The following is an 18137-nucleotide window of genomic DNA, read 5'->3' as shown; positions in this document are numbered from 1 at the left end:
TTCCAAATTTGCTGGCATACTGAGTGCAGCACTTTCACAGCATCATCTTTTAGGATTTGAAATAGCTCAACTGGAATTCCATCACCTCCACTAGCTTTGTTTGTAGTAATGCTTCTTAAGGCTTACTTGACTTCACATTCCAGGATGTCTGGCACTAGATGAACAATCACACCACTGTGGCTATCCGGGTCATGAAGACCTTTTTCATACAGTTCTTCTGTGTATTCTTGCCATCCCTTCTTAATCTCTTCTGCTTCTGTTAGGTCCATACCATTTCTGTTCTTTATTTTACCCATCTTTGCATGAAATGTTCTCTTGCTATTTCCAATTTTCTTGAATAAATCTCTAGTCTTTCCCATTCTATTGTTTCCCCCTATTTTTTTTTTGCATTGTTCACTTAAAGGCTTTCTTATCTCCCCTTGCTATTCTTTCAAACTCTGTATTCAGATGGATATATCTTTCCTTTTCTCCTTTGTCTTTCCCTTCTTTTCTTTCCTCAACTATTTGTAATGCCAGTTAGAATGGCCATCATCAAAGAATCTACAAACAATAAACTGGAGAGGGAGGTGGAGGTAGAGAAAAGGGAACCCTCCTACACTGTTGGTGGAAATGTAAATTGGTATAGCCACTATACAGAACAGTACAGAGGCTCTTTAAAACACTAAAAAAGAACTACCACATGACTCAGCAATATCACTTTTGGGCATATAACCTGAGAAAGTGAAAGTGAAAGTCACTTAGTTGTGTCTGACTCTTTGCGACCCCATGGACTGTCCATGGGATTCTCTAGGCCAGAATATTGGAGTGGGTAGCCTTTTCCTTCTCTAGGAGATCTTCCCAACCCAGGGATTGAACCCAGGTCTCCTGCATTGCAGGCAGATTCCTTACCAGCTGAGCCACAAGGGAAACCTATCCTGAGAAAACCATAATTCAAAAATATATATGCACCACAATGTTCACTGCAGCACTATTTACAACAGCTAGGGCATGGAAGCAATCTAAGTGTCCATTGATAGATGAGCAGATAAAGAAGATGTTGTACATATATACAATGGTATATTACTCGGCCATAAAAAAGAACAAAGTAATACCATTTGCAGCAACATGGATGAACCTTGAGATTGTCATACTGAGTGAGGTCAGACACAGAAAGACAAATATTATATTATATTGCTTGAACGTGGAATCTTAAAAAAAAAAAAGGCAAAATAAACTTATACACAGAACAGAAGTAGAGGCACAGATACAAATTTATGGTTACCAGGGGATGGGAGTGAGGAGAGATAAATTGGGAGATTGGGATTTACATATACACAGTATTATATACAAAACAGACAACTAATATGAACCTGTTGCACAGTACAGGGAACTCTTCAAACTACATAAGGCCTACATGGGAAAAGAATCTAAATTTTTAAAAATAGTGGGTATGTATATGTATAACTGAATCACTTTGCTATACATCTGAAACTAACACAACACTGTAAATCAACTATAATAAAAAAAAATTTTTAGTATATAACTCATACCAAAAAAAGAAAAAACTCCACATTTTAGGACTAGTGTCTTTCAGAACAAATTCTATGGGCATTTCAATAGAAGAATACACTGACCATTCTTCTCTCTTTTTTTCTCTTCCCTGCCTGCCTTCCTCACATCATAAAAGGACCCTCCTGAGAGTTTCTGAACTTTCTCTTAGAAAGTCACAGGATCTGGAGACTTCAGCCAGCAAGTTGAATATCTAAATGGTCATGACTATTAACAGACAGTTAGTTCCTCTGTGTCAACCACATAGAGTAAAGTTTAGTGGTGCCTGAGATCTCTAAGGCTGTCTGATTTGCTAGTCATTTCTCATATTGTCTCCTATCTGTTTTGCAGAATTTCATTTCATCTTCCACAATCACATTTCAAAACACGCACTGCAATGTCTGTTGCATTGTGATTACTTGTGAGTGGTTCCAGCACAGGGTGGTCGTTCTGCTGCCTTAAAAAACTTATTATTAAATGTTTTAAAAGAAGACGGATATAAAACTGACAGAAATAATCAGCTGAGAATCTGGGTTCTGAGCAATGGAAAAATACAAGGTACAAATTCATATCTAACACATCTGAACAACTTGTCTCAATAAATTGTTGATGGTTATTTGAGTTTATTACTTGCTTCTATTTTTATGTTCACACACTAATGGAGATTTGGCATCATTTAATTTTTTTAAAAAGATACCTCTCACAGATGAGGGAAGTAGGATACATATGTTGATATGTTGTTTTCGATCAGTGAATACAAGCATATTTTTATTACTTCTCTTTTACACGCCAACATTTATTTATTTCTATGATACAATGAAAGATATTTGTATGGGAAAGCAAAATTTTTCTAGACCATATTCTTTCTTGAGACTTTCAAAGTTTGATGTTTACATTCAGAAAGTAATAAATGAATGCAGAAATAATTAAAGAAGTGGTAAGGAGAGGGTGTAGGAATAAGCTATTTACAACAAAAGTCATTACAAATCCTCAAAAAGTATATCTAAGCAATTTTCTCCTTATCTTTTTTCTTCCTTAAGATTCCACCCCCAAATTGTGACTGTGTTGAGGAGGATGGAATTCTCAGCTAAAGAAAGACCACTCTTGAAGCAAAGGTATATATATACGCCTATTTTTTAAGACTTTATTTTTTAGAGCCGTTTAAATTCACAACAAAATTAAATGATAGATACAGAGGTCTCCCATATACCCCCTAACTCCATACAAGAATGAAAATGAAAGTGTTCAGTCATTCAGTCATGTCTGACTCTTTGCGACCCCATGGACTGTAGCCCACCAGGCTTCTCTGTCCATTCTCCAGGCAAGAATACTGGAGTGGGTATGTTCTGTATAATATTAAGATGATGGTTTTATATCATTATGAGTGAGTGAGTGAAAGTCGCTCAGTCTTGTCCAACTGTTTGCAACCCCATCAATACAGTCCATGAGATTCTCCAGGCCAGAATACTAGAGTGGGTAGACTTTCCCTTCTCCAGGGAATATATCATTATACATTTGTCCAAATCTGTATAATGTACAACACTAAGAAATGAACCCCCATACCGTGGGTTGTGAAGATCCCCTAAAGAAGGGAATTCTTTAGGGGATATAAAACTGGGAACCCACTCCAGTATTCTTGCCTGCAGAATTCCATAGACAAAGGAGCCTGGCGGACTACAGTCCATGGGGTCACAAAGAATCAGACACAATTTTGAGACTAACTCCACATGCAGTCTCCTGATTATTAACACCATGCTGCATTGCTACAAAATATGAAGCTACACTGACATACCATAATCACCCAAGGCCCATGGTTTACATTATGGTTCACTACTTGGTGTTGTACATCCTACAGATTTGGACAAATGTATAATGATACATAGCCATCATTTTAATAGCCCTAAAATTTTCTGGGTTTTTCCTTGTTCATCCCTTCTCTCTACCCTCACCCCTGGCAACCAACAGATCAGTTTAATGTCTCCATAGTCTTTTCTTTTCATAGTTTTGTCTTTTCCAGAATGTCATATAGTTGGAATCACAGAGTATGTTATCTTTTTGCTAAGTAATATGAGGTAAAAATCCCTCTACATCTTCTCATGGCTTGAGAGTTTATTTCTTTTTAGCCATAATTAATAATTCCTTATCTGGATGTACTGGGCTTCCCTGGTGGCTCAGAGGTTAAAGCATCTGCCTGCAATGCAGGAGACCTGGGCTCGATCCCTGGTCAGGAAGATCCCCTGGAGAAGGAAATGGCAACCCACTCCAGTATTCTTGCCTGGAGAATGCTATGGACGGAGGAGCCTGGTGGGCCCCAGTCCATGGGGTCGCAAAGAGTTGGACACGACTGAACGACTTCACTATCTGGATGTACTACAATTTATGTACCTGTTCACCTACTGAAGGACTAATGATTGATTTAAGTTTTAGTAATTATGAATAAAGCTGCTATTAACATCCATATGCATGTGCTTTTGTGGAGATAAGTTTTTACCTCCTTCAGGTAAATACCTAGAAATGACATTCTTAAATTATATGGTAAGAGTATGTTCAATTTTGTTAGAAAACACCAAACTGTCTTCCAAAGTGACTGCAGCATTCTGCATTTCCCTCAGCAATGAATGGGAGTTCCTGTTGCTCCATTTCCTTGCCGGTGTTTGCTGTTGTTAGTATTCCAAATTCTGGCTATTCAACAGGTATACATGCAGACCTATTTTTAAGAGAATTATTCTCTTTACTATGCCCCAAATTAACTAATAGGTCTTTTTCTAGGTCAATGAAAATGAAATTCTCAGAACTCTAACAGCAAGAGTTAAAAATATCTTTCAGTAAAATCCCTTTTATTTCTAGTCAGTAAAAAATTCAGTAATTCAAACAGTACCCTTCCAAGTTTCTCTGTTCTTTATCCATGAGCTTATTCTTTTCCTTAATGTCGTTTATTGTCTTCTTTTTTAATTCTTTCAATTGCATGACCTTTTGTTCTTAGGGAGCACTAATAAAGAAGAATCTACAGTTAAGGTCTATGAGTAGAGCTGTGGCTCTTCGTTTTTGAGCTCTACATTTTTAATATAAAAGAGAACTTACAATGATGGCAAGAGCTATAATTTTCTATTCTCATTTTGCTTAGTAACAGATACCTAATATATATTACAGTGAAGATACACAGTCAAAATACCGCCATGTACTTATTTTATTGCCTTATGATAAATCACATTACTTTTTTTGTAGGATTGGAATGCCCTATACCTTGTTCCACATTCTCTTAGTGACACTCTTATCAGGTCCCCATGTTCCTATATGAAAGAAGCATTATCTCATGGCAGATTGCCTGGTGTGTAGAGAGCTGCTGCTGTGGGACTGTATAAGCATCTCCTAACCTTGGACATGAACATGGAGTAGCTCCTCTCGGCCCTCCTGCGCCCATGCAGCAGCCGCTCTTTGAAGGTGGGGTAGCTCCTCTTGGGCGGCACCCCTGACCTCCAGGGTGGGGTACTTCCTCTCGGCCGCTGCCTCTGACCTCGGACGTGGGGAAGCTCCTCTGGGCCGCTGCTCCTGCGCTGTCGCAGCCTGGCGCTCTCCGTGGCTACCCCTGACCTTGGGCAAGGGGTTGCTCCTCAAGGCCACGCTTCTGCACGGTCCGTCGCAGCCGGCGCGCTTCTGCACGGTCCAGAAATGCAAAAAGGCAAAATGGTTGTCTGAGGAGGCCTTACAAATAGCTGTGAAAAGAAGAGAAGCAAAAAGCAAAGGAGAAAAGGAAAGATATTCCCATTTGAATGCAGAGTTCCAAAGAATAGCCAGGAAAGATAAGAAAGCCTTCCTCAGCGATCAATGCAAAGAAATAGAGGAAAACAACAGAATGGGAAAGACTAGAGATCTCTTCAAGAAAATTAGAGATACCAAGGGAACATGCAAAAATGGGCTCAATAAAGGACAAAAATGGTATGGACCTAACAGAAGCAAAAGATATTAAGAAGAGGTGGCAAGAATACACAGAAGAATTGTACAAAAAAGATCTTCATCACCCAGATAATCACAATGGTGTGATCACTCACCTAGAGCCAGACATCTGGAATGTGAAGTCAAATGGGCCTTAGAAAGCATCACTACGAACAAAGCTAGTGGATGTGATGGAGTTCCAGTTGAGCTATTTCAAATCCTGAAAGATGATGCTGTGAAAGTGCTGCACTCAATATGCCAGCAAATTTGGAAAACTCAGCAGTGGCCACAGGACTGGAAAAGTTCCATTTTCATTCCAATCCCTGAGAAAGGCAATCCCAAAGAATGCTCAAACTACTGCACAGTTGCACTCATCTCACATGCTAGTAAAGTAATGCTCAAAATTCTCCAAGTCAGGCTTCAGCAATACATGAACCCAGAACTTCCAGACGTCCAAGCTGGTTTTAGAAAAGGCAGAGGAACCAGAGATCAAATTGCCAATATCTGCTGGATCACCAAAAAAGCAAGAGAGTTCCAGAAAAACATCTATTTCTGCTTTATTGACTATGCCAAAGCCTTCGACTGTGTGGATCACAATAAACTGTGGAAAATTCTTCAAGAGATGGGAATACCAGACCACCTGACCTGCCTCTTGAGAAACCTGTATGCAGGTCAGGAAGCAACAGTTAGAACTGGACATGGAACAACAGACTGGTTCCAAATTGGGAAAGGAGTACATCAATGCTGCATATTGTCAACTTGCTTATTTAACTTATATGCAGAGTACATCATGAGAAATGCTGGACTGGAAGAAGCACAAGCTGGAATCAAGACTGCCAGGAGAAATATCAACAATCTCAGATATGCAGATGACACCACCCTTATGGCAGAAAGTGTAGAGGAACTAAAAAGTCTTTTGATGAAAATGAAAGAGGAGAGTGGAAAAAGTTGGCTTAAAGCTCAACATTCAAAAAACTAAGATCATGGCATCTGGTCCCATCACCTCATGGAAAATAGATGGGGAGACATTGGAAACAGTGTCAGATTTTATTTTTAGGGGCCCCAAAATCACTGCAGATGGTGACTTCAGCCTTGAAATTAAAAGACGCTCACTCCTTGGAAGGAAAGTTATAACCAACATAGACAGCATATTAAAAAGAAGAGACATTACTTTGCCAACAAAGGTCCGTCTGATCAAGGCTGTGGTTTTTCCAGTGGGCATGTATGGATGTGAGAGTTGGACTGTGAAGAAAGGTGAGTGCCAAAAAATTGATGCTTTTGAACTGTGGTGTTGGAGAAGACTCTTGACAGTCCCTCGGACTGCAAGGAGATCCAACCAGTCCATCCTAAAGAAGATCAGTCCTGAGTGTTCATTGGAAGGACTGATGCTGAAGCTGAAACTCCAGTACTTGGCCACCTCATGCAAAGAGCTGACTCATGGGAAAAGACCCTGATGCTGGGAGGGATTGGGGGCAGGAGGAGAAGGGGATGACAGAGGATGAGATGGCTGGATGGCATCACCGACTCAATGGGCATGAGTTTGAGTAAACTCTGGGAGTCTGTGATGGACAGGAAGGCCTGGCGTGCTGCAATTCATGGGGTCGCAAAGAGTTGGACACAACTGAGTGACTGAACTGAACTGAACCTTGGACATGCCCTGCTAGAACTCTAGTCAAGTTCCAATGGCAATGAGAAGAGAACAGAGAGTTGAAATGAATGTCCTTCCTGGGCAATGAAAGAGATAAAAAGCGTGAGTAGATGATTATACCAAATACTTTTTAGGAGTATAATTTTACTTAAACAGGAAAACAGAGTAAATTGGATCTATAGACTCAACCAAAACAATTAGGATATTTAAATGTTTTTGTGTACCTAAAGAATAGATAATGGTATCATACAGCTTAAAGTTCTTTCCAGGATCATTTAAATTAACTGAAAGCAATAAAACTAGAAATAACAAAGACTGTTCCATTCTTCAATAACAAATTTTTATTTGAAAAGAAACTCCAATGAAATAGCTGTGAGAATGTTTAAGACACAGATTTTCTACCTCCTCCACCTTTCCCTCTCTCCTTTTCTTTATCTTTTCTTTGCTAACACATCTATGTATCTTCTCCCAACAAGCACTCCTAAGTTCCCTGAAGAAAAATTAAACTTAAAAATGAATGTCCAATGTAGTCATGGCAGCTCAGAAAAGGTCCGGACACACACTAGAAAAGCTTATAGCACCTACTGGAGAAAATCTGGTTAAGGAATCATGCCCCACAATCTCTTCCCAGACACAACTAACATTTATCGGTAAAATTATATTTTTATAAAAGTGGAAAATATATTGTATCAGCTATTGAAGGTTGCTGTTTTCATTATTTCTGTAGTGGTGTTAATCTGCCCTTATCTGATAAATTGGCCAACAATTCCATGTATAAAATCAAGTTTGAGTGAGCCCCAAATGCATTTCTAAAGATTGGTTTTCCCAACTTTCAGCTTCCTGATGCTACAGTGGGTAAAAATATAAATAGCCAACAGATAAAATGTGGCTGAGTAGAAGAGAGTCCATGGCAGGTTTCCTCTACTCATTTTATTTTTCTTCCTTTAAAGAGCTTTCTTTCTGTGCCTTGACTAGGGAAATGAGCCAAAGAAAAAGGTAATCACTTGCTTTCATCAGTTTTTTTGATGCTACCCCTTATTCCTTTGCTTTAGCAGCTCAAAGTAGCAACATATTTATCATGATAAAAGCAGCATCAGAAAACAAATAACATAAGAAACCAACAAGCAATAAGCAGACAGATAGATACACAAGTAGACAGATACAGATACAAATATATAGGTTATATGTGGAGACAGAAACTTTACATTTCAAGAGAAGATTTCTTCTGAGGGCTTCTGAACCAGATGTATTCTTATAAGAGCTCACATAAACATAATGTTAACAGTAATGAACAACAAATATTGACAATCTGTAACATGTTAACTTCATACAAGTTCATAACTACCACTTTTTGGCTCTTTGTCACTTCCTTACCTGGGAACCATGGGAGGGAATGTGGAATGTCGCTCCAGGAAGCTTCTTGCTCTTCCCTAAAATCTTGCTCTATCAGCTTCAACCCTTATGTTCCTTAATTAGGAAACATGTCCTTTGCCTCATTTCTACCTCAATATAAACTGTTTTCCCTGGATTGCATCCCAGAGTGAAAGAAAACTTTCCATCTTTTGTCATCAATGTAGAATTTTTAATCATGGTAGGAAAGGGACAGACTTAACTGAACCTTTTGAGGTAAAAAGATCAAATGATCCTACATTTTTGATAGGTAAGAGAGAAGAAGGAAACCAATAGTGAAGCAAATGTGTTGATTCAATATCTAAGTGGTTGTCTTGGAAGTTTATAATACACACATTTTGCTTTTCTGGAAAAGAATCTCCCTGCAATGCAGAGGATCTGGGTTTGATCCCTGGGTCGGGAAGATACCCTGGAGAAGGGAACGACTAACCACTCCAGAATTCTGGCCTGGAGAATTCCATGGACTGCAGAGTCCCATGGGGTCACAGAGTCAGACACGACTGAGCAACTTTGACTTTCTTTACTTTTTAAAAATGACTTCAGTCATAATTGTATGCATGCTCAATCACATCCAACTCTTTGTGACCCCATGGTCTATAGTCCACCAGACTCCTCCATCTATGGGAATAGCCAGACAAGAACACTGGAGTGGGTTGCCATCTTCCCCTCCAGGAGATCTTTCCCACCCAGATTCGAACATATGTCTCCCGCATCTCTTAAACTGACAGGCAGATTCTTTGCCACTGCGCCACCTAGGAGCCACTACAGAGTTCAAGTAGTCTAGTCTAAAGAAGCCATCATTGGATAGGAGCAAAATTAAAGAAATGTTGGCCAGTACTTCAGTTCCTCTCTAGGCTCTCTCCCACTTCTTTTCTATTTCAGCCTGTAGTACTCAGATATAACTAAAAAACTTTATCATAGAATCTTTGATAGAACTAACTGGTTCAATTGGCCTTTATCTTCCTGGACATATATAATTTTATAACTAAAATAAACAAAAATTGTAATGATTAACACACATAGTCATCACAATCGCATTATTTTCTCACTTTTCCATTTTATGGACTACAAAGTATTTGAATGTGTTTAAGCTCATTTAAACAGAAAAACACCTCCTTGAATTAGGTGTTTGTGGAGGTGAAAATGAGTGGCCCTGACCCAATGCCTGGTATTTTTCATTTCTCACTATGTGACTCATTATGGTTGTGACCAGTCATTTTAATAGCTAGAAGCCAAGCTCAACAAGGACCTGGGGTGCAGATATTTCTATTTGGTGCTCTCTCTACTCTTATTGCTACACTCGTTTGTGGGATTATATATCAGTTCAGTTCAGTCGTGTCTGACTCTTTGCGACCCCATGGACTGTAGCACACCTGGCCTCCCTGTCCATCACTAACTCCCAGTGATGGAAGGTTGAGTAAATACATGTCCATTGAGTCAGTGATGCCATCCAACCATCTTATCCTCTATTGTCCCATGCTCCTCCCACCTTCAATCTTTCCCAGAATCAGGGTCTTTTCAAATGTGTCAGGTCTTTACATAAGGTGGCCAAAGTATTGGAGTTTCAGCTTCAGAATCACTCTTTCAATGAATATTCAGGACTGATTTCCTTTAGGATGGACTGGTTGGATCTCCTTGCAGTCCAAGGGTCTCTCAAGAGTCTTCTCCAACACCACAGTTCAAAAGCATCAGTTTTTTGGCACTTAGCTTTCTTTATAGCCCAACTCTCATAGCCATACATGACTACTGTAAAAACCATAGCTTTGACTAGACAGACCTTTGTTGGTAAGTAACGTCTCTGCTTTTAAATAGGCTGTCTAAGTTGTTATAACTTCTCTTTCAAGGAGTAAGTGTTCTTTAACTTCATGGCTGCCGTCACCATCTGCAGTGATTTTGGAGCCCAAAAAAATAAAGTCTGTCACTGTTTCCCCATCTATTTGCCATGAAGTGATGGGACCAGATGCCATGATCTTAGTTTTCTGAAGGTTGAGTTTTAAGCCAACTTTCTCACTCTTCTCTTTCACTTTCATCAAGAGGCTCTTCAGTTCTTCTTCACATCTTCCATAAGGGTGATGTCATCTGCATATGAGGTTGTCAATATTTCTCCCAGCAATCTTGATTCCAGCTTGTGCTTCTTCCAGCCCAGTGTTTCTCATGATGTACTCTGCATATAAATTAAATAAGCAAGTTGACAGTATGCAGCCTTGGCATACTTTTTTTTTCCTATTTGGAACCAGTCTGTTGTTCCATGTACAGTTCTAACTGTTGCTTCTTGACCTGCATATAGGTTTCTCAAGAGGCAGGTCAGGTAGTCTGGTGTTCCCATCTCTTGAAGAATTTTCCACAGTTTGTTGTGATCCACACTGTCAAAGGTTTGGCATAGTCAATAAAGCAAAAGTAGATGTTTTTCTGGAACTCTCTTGCTTTTTTGATGATCCAAGGGATGTTGGCAATTTGACCTCTGGTTCCTCTGCCTTTTCAGAATCCAGCTTGAACATCTGGAAGTTCACAGTTCATGTACTGTTGAAGCCTGGCTTGGAGAATTTTGAGCATTACTTTGCTGGTGTGTGAGATGAGTACAATTGTGCGGTAGTTTGAGCATTCTTTGGCACTGGAATGCGAAAGAATGACCTTTGCCAGTCCTGTGGCAACTACTGAGTTTTCCAAATTTGCTAGCATATTGAATGCGGCACTTTCACAGCATCACCTTTTAGAATTTGAAATAGCTCAACTGGAATTCTATCACCTCCACTAGCTTTGTTCATAGTGATGCTTTCTAAGGCCCCCTTGACTTCGCATTCTAGGATGTCTGGCTCTAGGTGAGTGATCACACCATCATAATTATTTGGATCATGAAGATCTTTTTTGTATAGTTTTTCTGTGTATTCTTGTCACATCTTTTTTATATCTTCTGCTTCTGTTAGGTCCATACCATCTCTGTCCTTTACTGTGCCTATCTTTGCATGAAATGTTCCCTTGGTATCTTTCATTTTCTTGAAGAGATCTCTAGTCTTTCCCATTCTATTGTTTCCTCTATTTCTTTGCACTGATCATTGAGGAAGGCTTTCTTATCTCTCCTTGCTTTCTCTGGATTTCTGCATTCAAATGGGTATATCTTTCCTTTTCTCCCTGCTTTTCACTTCTCTTCTTTTCACAGCTATTTGTAAGGCCTCCTCAGACAGCCATTTTGCTTTTTTGCATTTCTTTTTCTTGGAGATTGTCTTGATCCCTGTCTCCTGTACAATGTCACAAACCTCCATCTGTAGTTCATCAGGCAGTCTGTCTATAATATATACTCCCTTGAATCTATTTGTTACTTCCACGGTATAATCGTAAGGGATTTGATTTAGGTCATACCTGAATGGTCCAGTGGTTTTCCCCACTTTCTTCAATAAGTCTGAATTTGGCAATAAAGAGTTCATGATGTGAGCCACAGTCAGCTCCCAGTCTTATTTTTGCTGACTATATAGAGCTTCTTCATCTTTGGCTGCAAAGAATATAATCAATCTGATTTTGGTATTGACCATCTGGTGAAGTCCATGTGTAGGGTCTTCACTTGTGTTGTTGGAAGAGGGTGTTTGCTATGACCAGTGCGTTCTCTTGGCAAAACTTTATTAGCCTTTGCCCCATTTCATTCAGTACTCCAAGGTCACACCTCCACTGGAGACTGCTGGACACTCCCGGGCAAGTCTGGGTCAGTCTTCTGTGGGGTTACTGCTCCTTTCTCTTGGGTCCTGGTGGACACAAGTTTCTGTTTGTGCTCTCCAATAGTCTATTTCCCAATCCTGTGCAAGTTCTGGCAGCTCTTTGGTGGGGTTAATGGCCACCTCCCCCAGGAGGGCTTATGGAAGTCTGCTGCACCCAGCCATATCCAAGTCTGCTGCACCCAGAGCCGCTGCCCCTGCGGCAGACCACTGCTGACACGTACCTTCACAGGAGACACTCAGACATAGTTCTGTCTCAGTCTCTGTGGGGTCTCTGGGTCCTGGGGTCCACAAGGTTTGGTTGAGCCCTCTGAGCCTGGGGTTTGATTCTAAATGTGAATTCACTTCTCCTGTCTTGCTTTTTTTTCATACCGTTCATGGGGTTCTCAAGGCAAGAACACTGAGCACAGAAGAATTGATGCTTTTGAACTGTGGTGTTGGAGAAAACTCTTGAGAGTCCCTTGGACTGCAAGGTGATACAACTAGTCCATCCTAAGGGACATCAGTCCTGGGTGTTCATTGGAAGGACCGATGCTGAAGCTGAAACTGCAGTACTTGGGCCACCTCATGCGAAGAGCTTTCTTATTTGAAAAGACCCTTTGCTGGGAAAGATTGAGGGCAGGCGGAGAAAGGGACGACAGAGGATGAGATGGTTGGATGGCATCACTGACTCAATGGACATGAGTTTGGGTAAACTCTGGGAGTTAGTGATGGACAGGGAGGCCTGGCGTGCTGTGGTTCAAGGGGTCGCAAAGAGTCGGACACGACTGAGCGACTGAACTGAACTGAACTGTCTTGCTAGGGCTTCTCATTTGCCCTTGGATGTGGGGTATCTCCTCTGGGATTATATATAATGAAACTAAATTCTTGCTCTGCAAATAGATTCCATTATGTGACCTGGGTCAAATAAATTTACCTAACTTTTTCATTTACAAATGAGCACAATAATATTATTTTCTTAATAGAGTTTTTGTAGGAATTATGTAAGATGGTTTAACTCATTCACTGGCACATCACAAGCTTTTAATAAAATTTATCAGTATCACCATTACCATTATTCTCTTGATTGATGATTAGAGTGATGTTTCTTAGCTATCTGATTGCAGTATTTTCTTGTGATCTAATTCCTGTAAGGGCAATTCTAAATATAGATCAATTTGTATTGCTATTGTTAATGTCACTTTTATATTGTTTATCCTTTACTTGTATAACACAAGCTTAAGTGAGTGATAACCATGTCCCAATTATATTTAATGCTCCTACTTTGAAAACATAATCAGAACAAAGACATACATACTAAGATAGTTATTGCAAGATTTTCTTTATAATAAGAGAAGCAGTAGTTGAAGAATGATTTAAATAATTACCAATAAAAATTAAAGAAACTAATCATCACTCATTCTCATAATAGAACACAATATAATTTTTAAGAATGAAGAAAATGTTCCATGTACTTTGACATGAGGGAAAACATAAAATATTTATTAAAATGTTTGAGAGAAAAATATATATGCTATAATAATGTTGATATTATAAATTAAACAATTAGATGTATCATATATAATGTGCATATATATACACTTTATCATATATATTACTATATTATATAAGGATAATCTCTAGAGTTTAAGAATATAAAGTACTGCCCTGATAGTTTGAATATTTTAATATTTGTACCATATTATTTGTGTTCAGCCATTTTTCAGAAGTTGTAGAACTTAAGGACATTATTCTCACCTTCACATATGGCAGGAAAAATAATTATTAATGTAAACCATCCCCTTTTGGGCCTTTATTTGCTATTTCAATTTTTTCTATAGGAGGCTGACTAATTAAATCCTCAAGGGAAAAATGAATTTAACAGAAGAAATGGCATAAAAAGCAAGAGAAAAAAAATACATAAAAGCTATAAACAAGATTTTACAGAGGCAAATAAAAAATTATAGTTACAACCATAAAGATTCCTGAGCTGCATAGGTAATTTTTTAAAAATCCACAAGGAAGAATAAAGCTAGTGAATCCATACTGTTTTCCTCATGCTCTTGTGGGAAATACCTACTAAACAAGCATCAAATAAGAACTTAGATTTTTTTTTTTTTTTTTTTAATGGGGCAGGCGCTGTTCCACACGCTGTGTGTGTGTGTGTGTGTGTGTGTGTGTGTGTGTGTGTGTACGCACGTGTGTGCATGCCCAGCCATGTCTGACTCTTTGTGACTCTTGGACTGCAGCCCACCAGGCTCCTCCGTCCATGGCATTTCCCAGGCAAGAACAATAGAGTGGGTTGCCATTTCCTTCTCCAGAACTTAGATTTTGTTAGCCCTCTGTTATCTCTCTCTACTTTCAAAGTTTAAATTAATTTAACTACATTGTGCAGATTCATGGATTAACTCAATCCAAGAAATCACATATGTAATCATTTTGATATCCATTACATTTACTATTACTTATACAGTAACTTTTAAAATACAAAGGGTTTTATTAGGAATGATATTAACATGACAGTCCACAGTCATTGACACTGTGATTGAAAAATTAAAAATTCAAGAAAAATAATATATTTATTCAACCTAAGACAGCCACTATAAACATTTTGTATTATTTTCATGTAAATATTTCTATATTTCCTAGATCTGGATTTTTTTTCAGTTTTATATTGTTGTGATCATAACAAATGTATAATTTCCTCTTATTATTATGGCTTATGTACCCTGCATATTAAAGGAGACTTATTAACATAATTTAATGACTCTAATATATTCTGTTATGTTTATATATCATGCTTTATTTTAGCATTGTTTTTGTTAAGAAGCTCAGATATTCTACATTTTTTACTGTAAAAATCTTTGTGCATAAAGTCTTTAAAAAATTAAAAGCACTTTATTAGCAGGTGCATACTAACTTGGCTTCAGTTGTGTCTGACTCTTTGCAACACTATGGACTATAGTTTGCCAGGCTCCTCTGTCCATGGGGATTCTCTAGACAAGAATACTGGAGTGGGTTGCCATGCCCTCCTCCAGGGGATCTTCCTGACCCTGGATCGAACCCATGTCTCATGTCTCCTGCATTGGCAGGTAGGTCTTTTACCACTAGTACAACCTGGGAAGACTTTTTTAGCATAATATTCCAGAAATGACTGAGTGAAGTAGGAGCAAGTCACTTAGGCGTCTCCGACTCTTTGCAAGCCCATGGACTATACAGCTCATGGAATTCTCCAGGCCAGAATACTGGAGTGGGCTGCCCTTCCCTTCTCCAGGGGATCTTCACAACCCAGGGGTCAAACCCAGGTCTCTCCCATTGCAGGCGGATTCTTTACCAGTAGAGCCACTAAGGAAGCCCAGGAATACAGGAGTGGGTAGCCTTTTCCTTCTCCAGGGGATCTTCCTGAGTCAGGAATTGAACTGGGGTCTCCTGTATTGCAGGTGGATTCTTTACCAACTGAGCTAAAAGATCTTAATATATACCTCTAAATTGCTTTCCAAAATGATTTTGCCTATTTAATCTACAACAGATGAGCTTGCCTCTTTCTGTATACTGACTTTCAAGGGTCTCAAAAACTTTTAAAATTTCTCTCAAAAAAGAAATATTCTCATTATTTTTATTGTTGGATATCTTATGTATCTTGCTTTATACACAATTGCATTTTGTCAGTATCATACAGTGATGGACTATCCTGAGAATACATTCAGTTGTTAGAGTATAATTCATAAAACTGATAAAAAGTAAGGAAGCCCTATTGTTGTATGTCTTTGCCTAGCACTAACATTTCCCAGTTTTAAAAAATAATTAATAAATGAAAGCAGAGACATAGGCAGAGAATAAAGAGATAAGCCAGAAGTTTGAGAAGAATATATTACACTGATAAATTGCTGTAATTAATGTTTTAAATGCATGGATATAATTAGATTTAAATTATATAGTACAAGAAAAGACTTTAGTGTATTGAATAAAAGCCCCACGTAAGCATGTTTTATAACTTAGGATGAAATGTAAGCTAAATGAAAACCAGAAAAATTTAATAGTAGTTGAATAAAGAAGTGTTTATAAAGTATTTAAAAGATTAAAATAGTTTTATCTTCATACACAGCCAAACAACAGCATAAACCAGGTGGGAGCTTCAGTTTCAACAATGTTATGCTGTAGATTTTTAGCAAAACCATCACAGTGGTAAAGTATTTTATATCATTAACATAGAGATATACAGTCACTATAATAAATAATAGGATAAGAATCTCAAGTAAGAAATAAATAAGATGCAGTTAAGGGGCTTCAGTGGTGACTCAGTGGTAAAGAATCCATCTGCCAATGCAGGATGCATGGGTTTGATGCCTAGTCTGGGAAGATGCCATGCCGAGGGGCAGCTAAGCAAGTGCACCACAGCTAATTAAGCCTGTGCTCTAGACCCTGGGAGCCACAACTACCGAGCCCGCATGCTGCAGCTACTAAAGCCTGTGCACCCTGGAGCCCTTGCTGAGAAACGAGAATCGAAGCCACAACAATGAGAAGCCTATGCACCACAGCAAAGAGTAGTCCCCACTTGCCCCAACTAGAAAAAAGCCCACACAACAACAAAGACCCAGCACATTCAAACATAAACAAATAAAATTATTTTTAAAAGAAGATACAGTTAGAGATACTACAGTAACCAAGACTTCACAGAATGTAGCACTGGGGTGCTAACAAGTAAAAATGGGATTTACTTGGACAATAATAAAAATCTCATCTATACAAAAGAACTGAACCAACTGAGAAGTGAGAAAAACAAACCAGCGAAGAATAATGTGAAGATGTGGCTTAAATCTTTCAGGAAGTGAATTCCAAACACTGACTTTCAGAATTAGGGAAGACACACCCAGGACAGAACTAGTACACTAGTGCTGCACAAGGCACTACACAAGGCAAAAATTGTCTCTGAGACCCTCACAGCATGAAAGAGCAAAGTAGAACTCTTGTTTTATGGACAAGGCTGCTTCCAGGGAACAAACAAGCATTTATGCCAGTTCCATAATCCAAATTTCACCAATTAAAGTATTCTTTCATCCCTGGGATGATTAAATGTGGAGATGAGGGGCACACAGGGGCTCCATCCTAGTGGAACTTTCTCCATCTGGAAGGAAAGGTGTGGGGAAGGAGTGTGCTTCCCACTGAGTATTCCCAAATTCTCTGTCCCACTTGTCCTTTAGATTTAACCATTAATATGGTCAGCCAGTGAAATCCAAATCCATCGGTGCAGTCTTGGCCCTGTGCATTCATCACACCTGAATCCCTAGAGACACTCATCATACCCGAATCCCTAGAGACATCTGTCTCCTATTTTGGGAAATACTATTTCAGACATTGCTGTCTCCCTAAAATATTTAGAAATTCACTCCCTCAGAGCTACACTTATACCTGAAGAGGAGGTTTTTCATTCCCTCTTCACAATGACCACCTTTCCTATGGAATTACTTCAGTCTGTGAAACCTGCCCCCAAAGGAAGCTTTGCATCTTTGTTTTTATTTCAACTAGAGAACTCACTTTTACTATATTCCTTCACAGGAGCTGTTTAGGAGGCAGCCGAAATATGTGACCCAAACCAAATCATGTGAAAACACTAGAAACTCTCAAAGTGCAGAACATTCTGTAAGATATTATCATTATTATTTCCTGTCCTTTTAAAAATGTCAAGGTCAACAAAGAGAAAACGGCCTGGGTTAATGGAGATGAACTAGACATGGTAGTACATGGGAACTGTGATCTAGTTTAGATGCATTGCTGAGGGGATAAAAACTATAAAATACATCATGGGGACAATTGACAAAACTTAAATATGTACTGTGGATTAGATAACGTATTTTAGCAACGTTCAAGTTCTCAATTTTACAGATATTTACGGGTAAAGTTATCATGCCTCTCACTGGCTCTCAAATGATTCAGAA

At 38.8% G+C, this 18137-nt stretch overlaps 1 long non-coding RNA gene across 1 annotated transcript in view; it reads right to left on the bottom strand.

Annotated features, from left to right (window-relative positions):
- Nucleotides 1–2955: 2955 nt before the first annotated feature.
- Nucleotides 2956–18137, bottom strand: part of LOC139038488 (uncharacterized) — a 50816-nt gene continuing 35634 nt past the window's right edge. The window contains exon 3 of the long non-coding RNA XR_011491522.1: nt 2956–5240. This is a non-coding gene — a long non-coding RNA (uncharacterized lncRNA). The remainder of the gene's footprint in view (nt 5241–18137) is intronic.

This window comes from Odocoileus virginianus, chromosome 2, assembly GCF_023699985.2.
Source record: "Odocoileus virginianus isolate 20LAN1187 ecotype Illinois chromosome 2, Ovbor_1.2, whole genome shotgun sequence".
In the NCBI taxonomy this organism is placed as follows: domain Eukaryota; kingdom Metazoa; phylum Chordata; class Mammalia; order Artiodactyla; family Cervidae; genus Odocoileus; species Odocoileus virginianus.
Note: the sequence above shows the minus strand (reverse complement) of the source record. Positions and strands in the feature narration are given on the sequence as shown.